Here is a 17,045-nt window from a genome sequence, read left to right on the forward strand (position 1 = left end):
ATGAGGCTTTTAAAGGTGGGAATGGCTTAGCTACATGTGGTGGATTGTTAAAGGGGTGTGATGGGAAATGGATTAGGAGATTCTCAAGAAAATTGAGATCTTGCTTGGCTATAAAGGCTAAAGTCTGGGCTGTGATTTTTGGGTTGTAGACGGCTTACATGGCTAAGGTCAAGCATTTCATTGTTGAATGTGATTCCTTAGCTGTTGTTAATATTCTACTTAGTATAGTCGATAATTTTGATTGTAATTCCAGTTTATTGAAAATTGTAAAGGCTAAACTAGATAGATTTGCAAATGTTAGGATACACCATGCATATAGGGAAAACAATGCTTCTACAAATTGCCTTGCAAATTATAGTTCCGAGATAGATGTGGGGGAGATAATTTTTGAAAGTCTTCCTCGGGTTGTAAGAAGGTTGTTACATTTTGACTGGGTAGGAGTTGCTATCCCAGGATTAGTGGAGGTGTAACAGAATTGGGCTCTTGAGCCCCGCATACTAGATCTTTTTAATTTACATCAATTTTCAGTTTAATTTTTTAAACTTAATTCCGGAGCTATTGGGGGAGGTTAAGTTAATCTTAATTATAAAGGTTTTGTTTACAAAATTTACTTTTAATTTTTTTTCTATATAAGTTACTCCGAATAGCATATCAAAATAAGTTTTTCAAGCCTAATATTCATAAATTGAATTTTTTTAATACAAATCCCCAATTTAATATTTAAACTTCTACGTGGCATGTATGTTATATTTGATAATTATTAAGTACTTTATGTCAAAAAATGATTAAGTACTATTTCCGTTGTCCTTCTTTGTCATCGCTACACGTACTTCGTATAAATAAGTCATCTCTCATTTTTAACCTTTTATGGCTGAGATGTTTATGGCTTATGAGTAAATAATAAATGGATGGTGATTCTGTTTTTGTTTTATTTTAGGATTGATTAAAACAAACGGTTTTAGCTCTAAAATTCAACTTTATTTTGACTTTGGTTCTTATTTTAAAGACCAAAAATCTTAAGCCTGAATAACATGAAGTTAAATTTAAGAGATCAAAATTATTAGTTTAAAAATTTTATGGACCAAAACTAAAATAAAGTCAAATTTTAAAAATCAAAACTATTAGTTTCAAATTTTAAAGACTAAAATTAAAAACCAAAATGAAGTTACACTTCATAACTAAAAATGATCTAAACTATTTTTGAATTCGTGGAGATTCATATTGTCTTGTTTTTTAAAATTAAAAAAAATAGAGTCTGTTGAGACAAAAAAAATATTAGGATACTAACAAATATATAAGATAAGGAAAAATTGTAATAAAATCTCTAAGGTCATAAAAACAAAGTTTATAATAAAAAAATGACCACTACTTATTTTCTATTAAGATTTTTTTAATAATTATTTCTAAAACCCATTGCAATTGTCCCATAAGATAACGCCAGTTGCCAATACAAGATCGGTCAAGAGTCAGAGAAATCAGCGATAAAAATGAGGTTGGTACGGTGGGCTCCATGGATGGTGTGCCAGCTCATCACTCTATCTCTCTCTCACACACACGTTTAATTACGTTTCCTCTCTGATGCATGAGCATGACCGCATGAGTCATCTCCCCAAAATTTCCAAAAGATTCGGGCCCTCTTTCGAAAATTAGAAGAAAGTTAAACTTCTTAAAATTCATACCTTTATCTTAAATTCTTATTATAATAGTTAATTAATTAATTTAAATATATTAAAAAAAATTTATTAAGTTAATTACTTATAATTAAAAGGTATTATTTTTCTTAAAATATCTTTATTAATAATGAGTATTAGCTATAACTATTATTTGATGAAAGTTTTAACATGTTCAACTACTATAGAGATCACTTTAAAAAAAATAGATAAATATGAGAGATAGGGTAAATCAGAGTCTTATATTTAAGATCAAATTAAAATTTAAACTAACTTTTATATTAAGTATAAAAAATAGAATTAAATTGCCCGTGAAAATGACAAATAAACGTTTTCTGTTGAGAGGAGGATATCGATTTGAACTAAAAGTGATGGGTGAAAATTTTTTAAATCAATTTTATATTCAGGAATTTAGGATGTTAAACAAACCCCCAAAAAAAATATTTTAGATGTTAGATATACCAAAATATAATTTAAAATACTAGATACATATAAAAAAAATTTTATGATACTACATATATTTTATCCTTAAAGATAATTTATTTAATTATTTTATTAATTTTTTCTCATAGACTAAAATATACTTTTAGTTTTAAACCTTTTTTAGTTCCTCAATGTTAAAAAATGTATTTTTAGTCACTTAGTCTTAAAATATTTAAACAATGATTCTGAAATATTGATAAAGTATTTTTAGATACTAACATGTTAAATTTAATTTTTAAAACAACAGTGATTATTATAAAAAATTATCATTTAAGATTAATAATTATAAAAATAAAAAAAAATAAAAAATATATTTTTTAAATTAAAAGGCCAAACTAGACTTTGTATAAAGTTAAAAAAAGCTCATATATATTATTTTCTTCAAAAAAGTAGGCCCCACCTCCCCAATCATAACGTTGCTTCGGCTCCCGCCGTCCAGCTGCGAGCTCTTCGATCACTGTTCTTCCCATGCTATACATCGCGCCCTCCAGAAATCTGTAAGTTTGTGTATTCAGTAACTCGGCTCAAGATTTTGCCATTTTCCTCCCTCCCTCCCTTCCTTCCCGCACTTCACATTTCACAAGAAGTAAACAAATCGCATTCGTCCTTTATAACTTTCGCTAATTTCACTTTCTTCTGTCTCTGCTTGTCTGAGCCAAAAACAGAGAGCGGTTCATTAGGAAGGAGAATCATGGAGGACGATAGTAAGAACAATGAGAAAGATAATAGCACTAGACAGCCATTGTTGAAGAAACGGTACTATGAGAACTGCCATGGCTGTAAGGTGGATCAAGCCAAGGAAATTTACGAAGGCGTTCCTCTGAAGTATGTGACTAGCATATGGATAATAACTCTCTGCACCGGTGAGTATCTATTTATTTTTGTTTTCCTCGCGTACATGAATGCTTTGGTTTTTCGTAGTTCGTGAAAATCTGGTTTACTTATTTTTGTAAAATCAAGCGCATCAACTTTTGAAATGACCTTGTTTTTTCTTCAGTGTGTGATTTTGTCTTTTGTGAATTGAAGTTAGATCGACCTTTTTCGAACGATTAGTTTGCATTGCAATATTGCATACCGGACTTGCCTCCACTCCTCAGCTCAGTTAAGCAGAAGCAAGAAATCGGTTCATGAAGAAAAAGTTTTTTCCTATTCGATTAATCCTTAATCATTATCTTTCTGTAATGGGATATCAGCTTCTTGCATTTTTTAAAAGTTCAAGATATCCTTGGTCCAATTTCTATTTCTTCTCCCAGTTGAAAAGCCCATAATTAAATTATATTTCTAATTCTTTCTCTTTTTCTTTCTTTCGTGGAGAGGTGGTCTTTGGTGAATGATGCAGTAAAGGTGAAGGTTTTTTTTTTTTTTTTTATAAAATCAATCTGTTTCATTGAGTGTTTATAATCAAATTCCACTCCTCCAGATTCTTCAGTTACTTATTCCTGCTTTCTTCATTTTTATCTCAAACTTTATCTGATTCGTTCTTTCTTGGCTTTGTACAGCGCTGCCTATAGCATGCCTCTTCCCATTTCTTTATTTCATGGTGAGCTTAGTTTTACACTGGCCTTTAATGCTGCCTTCACTTGATGCATTCTTTGATGGCCACGGCGGCCTTTAGTTTTACATGCCTCTTTGATGAACACTTTAACAATGAAAGAAAATTGCTTCACTTCTGCTTTCTCATTTGTTATGAGATAACTCAAGAAATAACCACCTCTGTTTAATGTTAGTTTTTATTGCTTAGCAGCACACAACTAATGCAGAACAGAAGATGAACTATTGATACAAATTTGCTTGCAGGTAAGAGATTTTGGTGTAGCAAAAACGGAGGCAGATATCAGTTCCTATGCTGGTTATCTGGGTAAGGTTTCTTTTAGTCCTTTCATTCTATAATTAGATGGATTTATGAGCTCTTAAAATACTGATCTCCATATGAAATATGGTGTAGGATCTTCATACATGCTCGGCAGAGGTTTGACATCAGTTCTATGGGGAATATTTGCTGATCGATATGGTCGAAAATATGCTATAGTTATAGGCATTTTTGCAGTGTAAGCACCCCTGCTGCTACTTTGGATGACTTGCTTTTAGATCTGCTATAAATAACTGCGAATAGAAAGAGAATACTAGGAGGAAAGGAATTCTGGAATGCATTAGAAAAAAAGAAAAGAAATTGTGGAAAACTTACTTTCATAATGAAGGAAGAATAGACACCTAGTAATTTGTAGGTTATTAAGTGAATCTTGGAACTTGTTTCATTTATTTTATGATTCTGTCATCTGTTTTATTCATTTGCTTTTATTTCTTATCATTGACTCCCTAAAGATAGCCCTCCACTAATTGTATGTTACTTTTTTTTAGACTAGCAGAAAGCAATATAGCTTGTTAGTTCCTTTTCTAAATTCATCCTCACTCTCTTTCTTTCATTATCTCCCTCATCATCCTCTCTACTGTTCTACATCAATAAGCTTATTCATATAAATACCAACTCTTGTTTGATTTCAGTGTCGTGTTTAACACACTATTTGGTCTTAGCACAAGTTTTTGGATGGCTGTTAGCACAGATTTCTTCTTGGAAGCTTAAATGGTTCACTTGGGCCGATAAAGGTACCATTTATATATGTACCGGACAACAATTTAAAAATGAATGAATGATATTTGATCTCTAAAAGATATACTTCGTCTCTGTTTAGTTCGCCAAAGTTTTAATGTCTCATTTTAGTCCTTCAAAGGGTATTCTTTCTTCTATATCATTTTCACATTGAGACTGTTAATAGATGATTAACAGAAAGGGCTGACATGGCTTAATGTAAACCTGATGTGATTGTTAAATGCATAGTTGTCATCGAAAGTGGGCATTCAATTAGAGCACCATATCACTTTGATGCATGGTTAATGACTACTGGTTATGTAAAGGTCATATAGAATTGTTCTACATGAAAGCCAGTCATTCTAATTATTTGTTTTCCTTTACAAGACTTACTTGTTCTATTTGATTCTAACTTCCACCTGCATATCAACATCCTTTGTCACTAGGCTTATGCTGCTGAAATTTTTCGAGAAGAACACCAGGCTTTAGGACTCTCAACGGTAAGTCTAGTTTACTTGGGTCTGCTATTGATTCTTGGGACTATACGTACTTTATGATAATTTGATGGTATGATCTGCTTTCAGGTCAGTGCATCGTGGGGCATAGGTTTGGTCATTGGCCCAGCACTAGGAGGTTATTTGGCTCAGGTAATTTGTTTGTTGCCTTGTTCAGTATAGTAGTCCTTGAGAATGAGCTCGGCTTTTTTCACATGGACATAATTTCTACTGGATTCGTGTTTCTCTTTATCTGGACTGAAATTTGTCATTACCCTTATTACTATTTTGGTCTCTGTCTTGTTATTAAAACTTAAGAGGGGGACTACCATGGTGTGTGCGGGTGCACGCCTTCTGGGTCACCATAATTTGTCATATCTTAAATTTCACATTGCATGTGTGTGGGAACATGTTGCCAGGCAGGTTTATCTCTGGTTCCTCTCATTGTTTGGGAATTTTGGTTTTGCAGCCAGCAGAGAAATATCCACATATATTTCCAAAAGGTTCCTTATTTGATAGGTAAGCAGGCCTACTTCAAATCATAACAATAGTTTTGGATTTTGTTTTCTAATTTCATTTCTTGGTTCATATTCTTTCATTTGTCCTGACATAAATGACCTGCAGGTTTCCATACTTCTTGCCCTGCTTGATAATATCAGCCTTTGCACTTGCTATATTAGTTGCCTGTCTGTGGCTTCCGGTACGTATAGCCATGAATTCTGTTTCTCTATTATATCAATAATAATTGTTTTTTTTGTTGTTTAATTATCTAGCATCTGATATGAACGGGTCGGATTTGAGCATTGGGTGAAAATTAAGAGTAACTTTACCAGTGTGACCTTTTCTATCCATACGGTTCGAACACACCGCCTTGCTTAAAGGGTATCAAGTTCCTTCCATTCGACCTAATCACCTTGATGACTGACAACGGTAATTGTAAATTTTATCAAACGCAAATCTCTGGCCCAAGCCTGCTAATCCTTATAATACTTTAAACTTAATCATCACAAACCCACTATTCTAACATATGTTAAACTCCTATATATAGCTCTGTCCTCGTGACGTTTCGAGACTACTATTATTGGGGGGAAACCCTTTCTAGGTTGGGATGAAGACAAGGGTTCTATTAATGTTTCTTGTTAAGGGAATTAGTGAAACTATTGGGTTATGTTTTTTTATATAGAGCCCCATATTTGTTATAGCCTTGAAATCTATTAGTAGTTTTTTTGCTTTCCCATTCTTTATTTTTTAATAGGTCTCCAAATATTTTAAACATATACCATGTTTGGGCTATAATTGTATATACCTGTACTTTAAACTGTTTGCTTTGGACAATAAGGCTGCCTCTTGATTTTCATTTTTCCCCCCTTCAAAATCTGCAGGAAACATTGCACAAACACAACGTTAATGATGAGTCCAATGAAGATGCAGAAGCTTTAGAAAATGGAATCACAGGAAAGACAGTTCAGAAAGTTGAAAACCTCCTCCTGAATTGGCCCTTGATGTCAATCATTATTATTTATTGCGTTTTCTCACTGCATGATATCGCTTATTCAGAGGTCTGTTTCTTACATAATGATAGTATAAATAATTTTATGCATTTAATATGTTATGTTTGTCGTAGTACTTTCTTGCTTTCTCTCTTGCTTACACAAAGGTGGCACTATGGTCCTTTCTGCAGGTTTTCTCATTATGGGCTGTCAGTCCGCGAAAGCTGGGGGGTTTGAACTATACAACAGATAATGTTGGTAATGTTCTTTCAATATCAGGTACATCCTCTATGGCTATGACTTTTTAGATAATAAATATTGTTAAATGTGTTTCCGTCCTAACCTCCCTTCCTCAAATACTCGCATAAGTTAGCTTCATTTACATGAAATCATATATACGCAATCTTCCCCTTAGGCATATTCTGTAAACCAACCTTGCTGAGTAATTTTCAGTTATTATAACTGCCAAACTTAGGAAGGGTTCTTAAGAGACATGCAGAAGACTAAGTTCTTTTGGCTGAGAAAATTTTGGATAAAGCTTCTTTGGTGTTTGTTTTCAAATTCTTGTAGTGCGTAACTTGTGGGCTAACGTTTATTAACTGCTTATATGTATATTGAAATACCTAGTTCTAAGTATGATATTTAATTTTTTTTTAATAGATATGAATTGAGTAACTTGTTTTATGTTGTGAGTTGTTTTTAGTTTCAAAGCAGTTAATTAATCCCTACAAGCTTCTGAGATCAAGTTGGTAGTAGTTTTTATTTTGTTTTGGTACTGAACTTCTTCAATGAATGTACATGAAAATATATTCAGATTTCTTGATATTCATACAACACAAGCACTGCATATTGGAACAATGCATTTAGTTTAAGACAGAACAGATACGCATTACAAAGATATAATGTTTGCTTTCTTCCATTGTATTGATATATCTATCAATTCAATATCATGCTAGGTAGTACTGACCTTTCCTCAACTGATTAGGTTTTAGTCTGTTGCTCTACCAAATCTTCATTTATCCACTTTTGGAGAAAGTTTGTGGACCTGTGAGACTTTCCCGCATTTCAGGGGTTAGCTTTCTCTTTCATGCAACAGTTTCTATGATTCAGTATTTTCATCGTCTGTTGCTTTTTAAACTGTACTGTTGTTTTTTGGGTACCGTATGCAGGCTATATCCATACCTATCTTGCAAAGTCACCCTTTCATAGCATTGTTATCTGGATTCACACAGGACCTATTGATAACTATTGCTTCTGTCCTTATGTTTTGTCTCTCTGTAAGTACATATGTTCCTTGATTTTATCAACCACAATGGTATTGCTATGGGGTTAAGTTGAAGTGAAATAGCTGGCATAGAATAATTTTTATAGGTATTTTCAGTCTGTAAAATTACTGATCTCCGCAAAAGTAAAGGAAATATGTCGAATGTCCTTGTTGAAGAACATTTGCATTGATACAGGGTGACAAAGTAAAATTGTGAGTATTTAGTGTCACATTGTGTCTGATCAAGTGTCCATTGGTCAAGGACATAAGTTTTTTGAAGGGTCCATGTTTCATAGGTTGTATTTTTTCTGCACACAACTGGGCAAAAGAGAGACAAGGAGATCATTATCAGCTTGCAAATACATCAAATGATGGATACACGTGACTTGGATCCTATTGTTCTTTTGAGACCATTTAAGCTAATCAATAGTGCAATTAGCCCTTTAGGTGCAATAAAATAATGTTCTATTGTTGTCCCTCTAATTCATTCACTCGCGCCACTCAGTCATTCTTTTATTAATTATAGCAGTATCAGCAAAAATTTGATTAAAGCCATTGGTGATATTTAAACGGCGGCAGGTCAATATTTATATTCACAGAAAAAATTAAAGGTGCAAGATTGATCTTAGTGAAATTGAGGACTAAATTGAAAAAATAGAGGAAAAATAGGGGGGGTAAGAGTGCAATTAAGACCATAAAATATTAGAATGCCAAAAACAAAACGCTATCTCCTTGACAAAAACCTACATACATTTTGGACTTGCCTGATTGTAAATTTTTCTTTGCCAGGCAACCATTATTACTGGTTTATTCCTTCTGCAAAACAGAGCAGTGGTAAAAAATTTTGTTCAGCGCATTGTTTATTATTATTATTTTTTTAAATTTTTTGAGATTATCATGATTGAGTTGGGCTAATATGGTTTGCTCCACTTGTAAACACAGGAACAACACCAAAGAGGAGCAGCTAATGGTATTGCTACGACTGGTATGTCACTGTTCAAAGCATTTGGCCCAGCTGGAGGCGGTGCAATGTAAGCTTACTTTTCATTTATTTGTTTTGCTTCTTATATGACACATCCAATTTGGTGAATGATTGTACATAAAGGTTCGCTTTGGATTGATTTCAATCTCTGATTTGTGATCCTTTTATCCCCTTTTACTTCCTTGATTTTCTACTCTGGGTCTTAATAAATTCAGAAGCCCTATCAGTAATCTTAAACACACTACCTCACACGAATACATTGATTAACCTTTTTAAATTATTTGAAGGTATAATATTTTGAAAATTATCTTTGTTCACTAATTATGATCTTCGTCAATGCAGATTAAGTTGGTCGCAGAAGAGATTAGATGCTTCTTTCCTCCCAGGTATGAAAGTCAGCTAATCTGTTTGTGCTGAACTTTATTTCTTGTGCTGTTGGGAAGGGTGTCAAACAGGCAAGGATGGTGCCTGTTCATATAAAAAATGAACTGACTCCAAATTCAACACTATATCCTCCAAAATTTAGACTATCCTTCCCTCCTGTTTCATATCATTGACTGTAATACTATAATACTACCTCCAGTTCTTAATATAATAGCTAGTTTGACTTTTAATTTTCATCTTAATATAAGACCCCAATCTATTTTATCTCTCATATTTATTTTTTTTTTCAAGTTAGTCTTGTGTAGTAGTTACACGTATTAAAGGTTTCATCAAATTGTAATTCTAGCTAATACACAAAATTAGCGAGGGCGGAAAAGACAACACCTATTTATTACAAATAAGAAATTTTTAATCAACTCAAATTAGTCAACTAGCTCTTATGTTAAGACTGAAGGTAATAAGTTCACTTTTTTAAGTATAGACTTCAGCTAACTCTGGGACGTTTAACTGCAGGCCCTCATATGGTATTTTTTGTGCTGAATCTAGTAGCAGCACTTGGAATGTTGATGATGTTCAAACCATTCATGGCTGAGAAAAAGAAAACCCCATCAGAACAGTTACACTGATATATCCAAGGGTTACTTGTTGCTGCAGAAGACTGAAGTGATGAATGAAGCTAATAAGGCTAGGAAAACCAGAAGAGGGAAGGGAAACAGAGCAGAAAAAGAGAGAGAGAAACGTAAAGAGCAAGATCCTTGTTCTTTCTTTTGTTGAAAGCAACCTTCTTTTGTCTCTATAATGGCGGTTTATCATATGTTTTGGTTAATCTATGAAACAACTTGGTCATCGTACTAATTGGCATATCCTGTTTTGAATGAAATTTTGAATCTCAAGTTGGTAATGTGCTTCTTAACAATAATAATGTATTATCCCCTTTTAAGTGTTTTACTAGAATTTGAAAATACACCTAGAGGAAGGGTTGAAATGGTCTTTGTATGATGATTCTAAATTCAAATTCATTTAATTGGAACGACAGGTTACCTTGGAAAATTAATTTCTAGATTAACAAATTAAAGTAATGATGGAAAACACTGATATGAAAATGAATTAGTATTTAAAGGATCTTAAATTTGAAGCTAATACACAATAAAAAAATCATGCCAATGATCCTTAGTCCTACTTATTGTATATTTAATTTAATATGTTTTGAATATTGACTCAACAATAACCAAGAATGGTTAAAGTTGGATTGTCAAAGTACAAGTTAACTACAAAATGTAATGCCTTATTTAGAAACATGAAACTTAATTTACTACCTTTGGTTATTAATATAAAAGTTAATTTCACTTTGTTTCTAAATATAAGAGTTCAATTCACTTTATCTATCATATTTATCAAAAATTTTTCCTCATGATAGTCCTTACAGTCGTTGCATATGTTAAATGTGTTATTAAACAATAGTTCTAACTAATATATATAATTGACAGGATATTCTAAGAAAAACAATACATATTTGTTAAAAATAATTAATATGACAATTTTTCTTAATCTACTCAAATTAGTCAACTAGCTCTTATATTAAAGAACAAAAATAATATCATACAAAGACCAAATTATATCAAGGTAAAGTTTTGGTATAGAGTTGTAACTGATTTAAAACTATAGGTCAAAAAATTCATTTTTCTTTTCTATTTATTATATCCCATTTATTTTTAAACGAAAATAGATTCATATCTTTCATGCATATAAAGGGGGCCAATAGTGACATAGAAGTTAAAGCTAAGCAAGATGTTCATATCTTGCGCTGGAAACAACAAAAAAGATGTTCATATCTTGTGAATATACTTCCATACTCTTTCCCCTTAATTTATCTTCTAATGTATCAAATTTATGATAGGAAAAATCTTAGGTATATGAATTAGGAGTGTTGAACTACTTGAATACTTGAAGGCTATAAGCCTGATTCTACCTGGAAGACCAAGTTGATATAACGATTACAAACTATATACTACCTCGTGATCTAAATATATTCCTCCGTTTTTAATATAAGACTTAATTGTTGAGTTGATCTAGATCCTAAATATAAAACCTAATTCTTATATTTATCAATTTTTTCTAAATTATTCTTATAATACTCTCTCAAACACAATCAAGTAGAAAAAGGAGGGGAAAACATTAAAGAAGATGATGATTATAGTGTTCAGAAAAAAGGTCATATTTCTCATAATTAACTAACTTAGTTAACTTCTTTAATCTAACTAAATTAGTTAAATAAGTCTTACATTAAGAACTAAAAGAGTAAGATCTAATTTATAGTAGCAAATTAGATCTTATATTTAGGATTGAAGGTAACATGTGTGTGTGTACCTATAAACGAAATATACCTGAAATACCTTCTTACACCTTAGTTAAAAATTATTAAAATGCGGTTTATTAATATGAAATCAAATATATCGCTTAAAGAAGGAAAAACCACAAAAAAAGACTATAGAATTTGAAAAATTGTAGACAAGGACTCATTCACCAAAATTGTTGTCAAAATGTATACTATTATTGTTAAAACCCATTATAATATTGTAACGTGTCCTTATTTGTAATTTTTCAAATTCCATGATTTTTTTGCGTTTCGCTTTAAAGAATCCGTTTGATATTTGTGTTCTTCCAAATGTCAGCAACACACTAGCACCTTGTTTTAATCTTTTGGGAAAATCCCAAAAAAGTGACTGTTGAATTTCAAAATGACAAATCAGGAATTACTACAAAAATATGTTGTTATTTGCTTTGTAAGTGTAGTCATTTTCTTTATAAGTGTAATAACCAATACTGATTTGTCATTTTGAAATTCAACAGTCACTTTTTAAAGATTTTCCCTAATCTTTTTCTAGTTATTCCCTACATAAAACTCATGTTTTATTACTTTCTTATTTTCTGAACTTTATTACTAACTTCTCCAATGATATCAAATACTTCTTCTTTTTTTCTAAGTATAGGTATTTTTCTATTAGAGATAATTATCTCTTTTTTTTTTATAGGTACAAATATCATCTTATTGGGAGTAATTCTGTTCAAAGTATTATCAGACACTTAATATAGATAGCCAGAATTTAAATTTAGTTTGTTTTGAAAAATTAACCTCTTCTGCTAGATCTAACTTGATCAGCTGAGCACCTCTTTTTAAATATGGTGTGGGGTTGTCAGTTTAAGTTATGGAAAAATTTATTTTTCTGTGAAAAAAATTCCAAAAAATTGCGATTTTGTCTAACAATAATTTGAGCCCAGCCCATTCATCTTCGACACTCGTTCAGTCCTTCGTATGCTGGAAACGCGGAATAAGCGGAAGACGCAAAAGAAACTGGAGTGTGTGAAGAGCAGGAATCAACGAACAGAGGTTTTAGGCTTTAAGTTTCCCTCTTCCCTCTTCCTTCTCTGTCCACTCCGGTACGATTCTTCGGCTCGGCGACTGATTTCTTAAACTTTGTTTTTATTAATTGTCACAGAAACCTGTGGATTTTCTTGTTTTAAAACGGTTTGATCGTCTTAGACCAAACTTTTCAAGCCTTTGCGCATTTCTCTTGTATCAATTTCAAGCAAATGTGCGTAGAAGTTCGAGCATTTCCTGCCATCTATTCAAAATTTGTGTTTCGTTCTTGTTTAAGATTTATGGTGTAGGCGTATAGCAGAGAGTATTGTTCATAACTTTCAATTGCAATATAAATACCCAAAAATCGAGTTGAATGATGACGTCGTTTCCGTCCAAAAACTATGGATTCAACGGCAACAATGCCCATGCGGAGATTGGAAATGTTTTGTGACTTATGAGGGCGATGGCGAAGATATTTCAGCTGGACCGGAGTCAGTGAAGACAGAGAATGCATCATCAGAAGCTATGATTTCACCCTATGTAGGAATGGTGTTTAAGAGTGATGATGATGCATTTGAATATTATGGGAATTTTGCCCGGAAAAATGGGTTCTCAATTAGAAAAGAAAGATCCAGACTTAGCCCGCAATTAGGTGTTTATAAACGTGACTTTGTTTGTTACCGTTCAGGGTTTGCCCCAGTGAAGAAAAAGTCTAATGGAGAACACCATAGAGATAGGAAATCCGTACGCTGTGGATGTGATGCAAAAATGTATCTGTCAAAGGAGATTGTAGATGGAGTTTCTCACTGGTTTGTTGTGCAGTTTAGTAATGTACACAATCATGAACTCTTGGAAGATGACCAAGTACGGCTTCTTCCAGCATATCGCAAAATACAAGAGGCTGATCAAGAGCGTATACTCTTACTTTCTAAAGCCGGGTTCCCAATTCATCGAATAGTGAAGATGCTTGAGCTGGAAAAGGGGATTCAAGGTGGGCAACTGCCATTCTTGGAAAGGGATGTGAGGAATTTTGTTCAAAACCGGAAGAAGGTTATTCAGGAAAATGAAGCATTGCTGAGTGAGAAAAGAGAAAGTGACGTATTGGAACTTCTTGAGTCATGCAAAACCATGAAAGAGACAGATGATAACTTTGTTTATGATTTTACAGTGGATGGGAATGAAATGGTTGAGAATATAGCCTGGTCTTATAGTGACTCTGTTCATGCATATTCTATGTTTGGTGACGTGGTTTATTTTGACACTACATACCGATCAATCACATATGGATTGGTCTTTGGAGCATGGTTTGGTATTGACAACTATGGCAGAACCATTTTCTTTGGTTGTGTTCTATTGCAGGATGAAACACATCGGTCCTTCTCTTGGGCGCTCCAGGTTGACTACTTGCATCCTCTTAAGATATTAATTTTCCTTTCTATATATCCTCTTATGATGATTGTCCCCCAATACAGAGTTTCGTACGACTCATGAGAGGAAGATGTCCGCAAACAATTTTAACCAATATTGACCCTAGCCTTAGAGACGCCATAAGAAGTGAACTGCCAGGCACTAAACACGTATCTCTATGTGGTGTATAATGCCCAAGGTACCTTGCTGGTTTTCTCTTCCTGGGGTCTCGCTATGAAGAATTTAAATCTGAGTTTGATGCATTATATCACATTGAGAATTCAGAGGAATTTGAACTTCGATGGAACCAAATGACTCTGCCTTTGATCTTGGATCAGATAAGCATATTGATCTACTCTACACTTTGAGAGCATCTTGGGCATTGTCTATGTTAGAGGTTCTTTCTGGCTCGATGGCAACAACAGCTTACTTAAAGTCATTAGACAGTTTTTTGAAAGGCATTTAGTGCACAAACATGTTTGCGGAGCTTTTTCGAGCAGGTATTATCTGTTAGAACTTTGTCTTGTATACTTGTGCTAACTTGCTGTTCTTGTAATGACTTTCCTCCTTATTGCAGGTTGGCATTTCTGCAAATGTTCTTCATCATTCTCGTCAAGAAACTCCATATGTGCATCTCAAAAGTTGCATACCTATTGAAGAGCATGCCCGGAGTATATACACACCTTTTGCTTTAATGCGTTGCAACAAGAATTATTGCTAACAATGCAAATATGCCGCATCTGAAATGCCCAATGGATCATATATTGTACGCCACTTCAAAAGGATGGATGGCGAGCGTCTCGTGATATGGCTAGCTGAAGATGAGCAAATCCATTGTTCTTGCAAGGAATTTGAATCCTCAGGGATATTGTGCAGACATGCTCTTCGTGTATTCATAATAAAGAGTTACTTTCAGCTCCCTGATAAGTATTATCTAAGTAGATGGCGACAACACGAGTCCTTTTACTTCTTGATAATGATCATAGTAATAATAATCAAAGTATTGAGGATGAATGGTTTCAAGAATATCAGTCCCTGCCGAAACTTTGTTTGCAGAATCTTCGATCACAAAGGAACGATCTGACTTTGTTCGTAGAGAACTGACAAAAGAAATCACTAGGATTCTTAGCGAGGTTAGAAATCTGCCTGAAAATGATGGAGTCCCAATGGACTTGACTATTTCACCAAACATCTAGTCTCAAGTGGTGGCCGTTGGGTGTACTTATGTCTGTTATGGTAAGAGAAGGTACTTAGAGCAGGGATAAGGTTCTATTTACATTGTCATTCACATCTGATTTGATGCAAAAGGGCCTGCAGATTCATTTTCTGCTGGACTTGTAATCAGGCTGTAAAAAAAGCTGATAATGATGAAAAAAATTTGTTGGTGGCGGCATCCTCTGTATTATATGTCAAGAATGCAAATTTTACATATCCCTCTTCTGCTATTATATTGAAGCTACTGCTTATGTTGTTGCTTTTACATTTTTTTTTGAAAGAAAGTGAATACAAGTTATCAATTACAAACAGAAATAGAAACCAAAACGAAGGCTAAAAGCTTCAAACTAAAACAAGGCACTTTTCACCATCCCCTATCTCCCTGCAGATTCAGAGATGGGCGTTGATCAAACAATTCATAGTTCCTGACATCCACGGGCCAGTTTAGCTAATTGATCTGCAATGGCAGCTCTTCTCGTTTGCAATGGTTAACTAAGACTTGCCAATTCATGCAATAAACAGTGTGTAGTCTCCTCTACCATATCATAATAAGGGTGACTTCGATCACACCCTTAGTAGCCAAATTAAGGGCCTCCATGCAATCAAAAATGAGGTGGACCTTCCTAAGTCTCCTAGCCAGCTGAGATATAACCCTTGAGTAATAACGAGCTCTGCAATGACTGAGGGAACTCTAGAGAGTTTACAGTTAAATCCCATAATCTAATCCCCGCCTTTGCTTCTGATTACCCTTCACATCCACTATTATCATTTCCAAGACCGAGACGTCAACCTCTAGAGTGATAAAATCTTCAGCTGTATCTAGTAGGCCAGACCACTCAGATATCTGTGTTTACTCTCTCACAACTCTGCGAAGGTCAAAGTCCAAGCAAGCTCTAAAGAAGCTTATTTGAGCAGAAATGCACTGAAAATTGTCATCTTCCCTAATCTGGCACCTCGAAGACCAGATATCCCAACAAAGATGCCCAAAAAGGTTGTTCCATTGGATTTTCCGAGTAAAGTCCTTTCCAACCTCCTTCTGCAGGCTCCACTTTAGCCATTGTGTACCCTGGAAGGGTTTTGAAACAAGTTTAACAGTCTTAGTGGTGGTAAATCGTGTATGCTACAAAAGTGAAGATTGTTATAGCTGTGGTAGGCCTTTGTTAACACAGGTCCAGGCTTTTAAGTGTTTTTCATTTGAGTTCTTTAGTTTTATTATTATTATATTCACATGACAGATAATTTTTGTTATTTTTCCTGGCTTGATCTCAAAGAAAGAGGGGGGGGGGGATAGTCCATTTAAATATGAAATGAGAATCTAACTGATAAAATAATAAAGATGAAGGAAAATCTTTAGTAGAAAATGGGCAAAGATTTTAAGCCCATACGATTAATTCAGCCCAAGTAGGACCTATCAAGATTTGATAAACTTTTATATTTCATGTAACAAAAAACACATTAAAATCATGCCAATGCGCCCATAATGAGAACGAATCATTTCAAGATGGGCCAGTCTGCAAATTAGAAGTAGAACTCAAAATGGGCTTCAGTGAAATCCAATCTAACCACCACCCATTATTCACCCCCTACATAACAATAAGATATTTGTATGTTTTATGAATAATTGGTTAGGTAGACACCCTTTGAGCATGAGCCTACTTTGTGTCCCTATACATAATACTACCTTCTATTTTTAATATAAAATTTAGTT

At 33.7% G+C, this 17,045-nt stretch overlaps 2 pseudogenes; both read left to right on the forward strand.

The window, feature by feature from the left end:
* Positions 1-10,061, forward strand: part of LOC114746095 (protein ZINC INDUCED FACILITATOR-LIKE 1-like) — a 65,238-nt pseudogene extending 55,177 nt beyond the window's left edge.
* A 2,606-nt stretch (positions 10,062-12,667) lies between these two features.
* On the forward strand, positions 12,668-15,327 carry LOC114746098 (putative protein FAR1-RELATED SEQUENCE 10; annotated as a pseudogene).
* Positions 15,328-17,045: the final 1,718 nt, after the last annotated feature.

Source organism: Neltuma alba, unplaced genomic scaffold, assembly GCF_004799145.2.
Source record: "Neltuma alba isolate B1F8T4 unplaced genomic scaffold, ASM479914v2 tig00004897_pilon, whole genome shotgun sequence".
Taxonomy (NCBI): Eukaryota; Viridiplantae; Streptophyta; class Magnoliopsida; order Fabales; family Fabaceae; genus Neltuma; species Neltuma alba.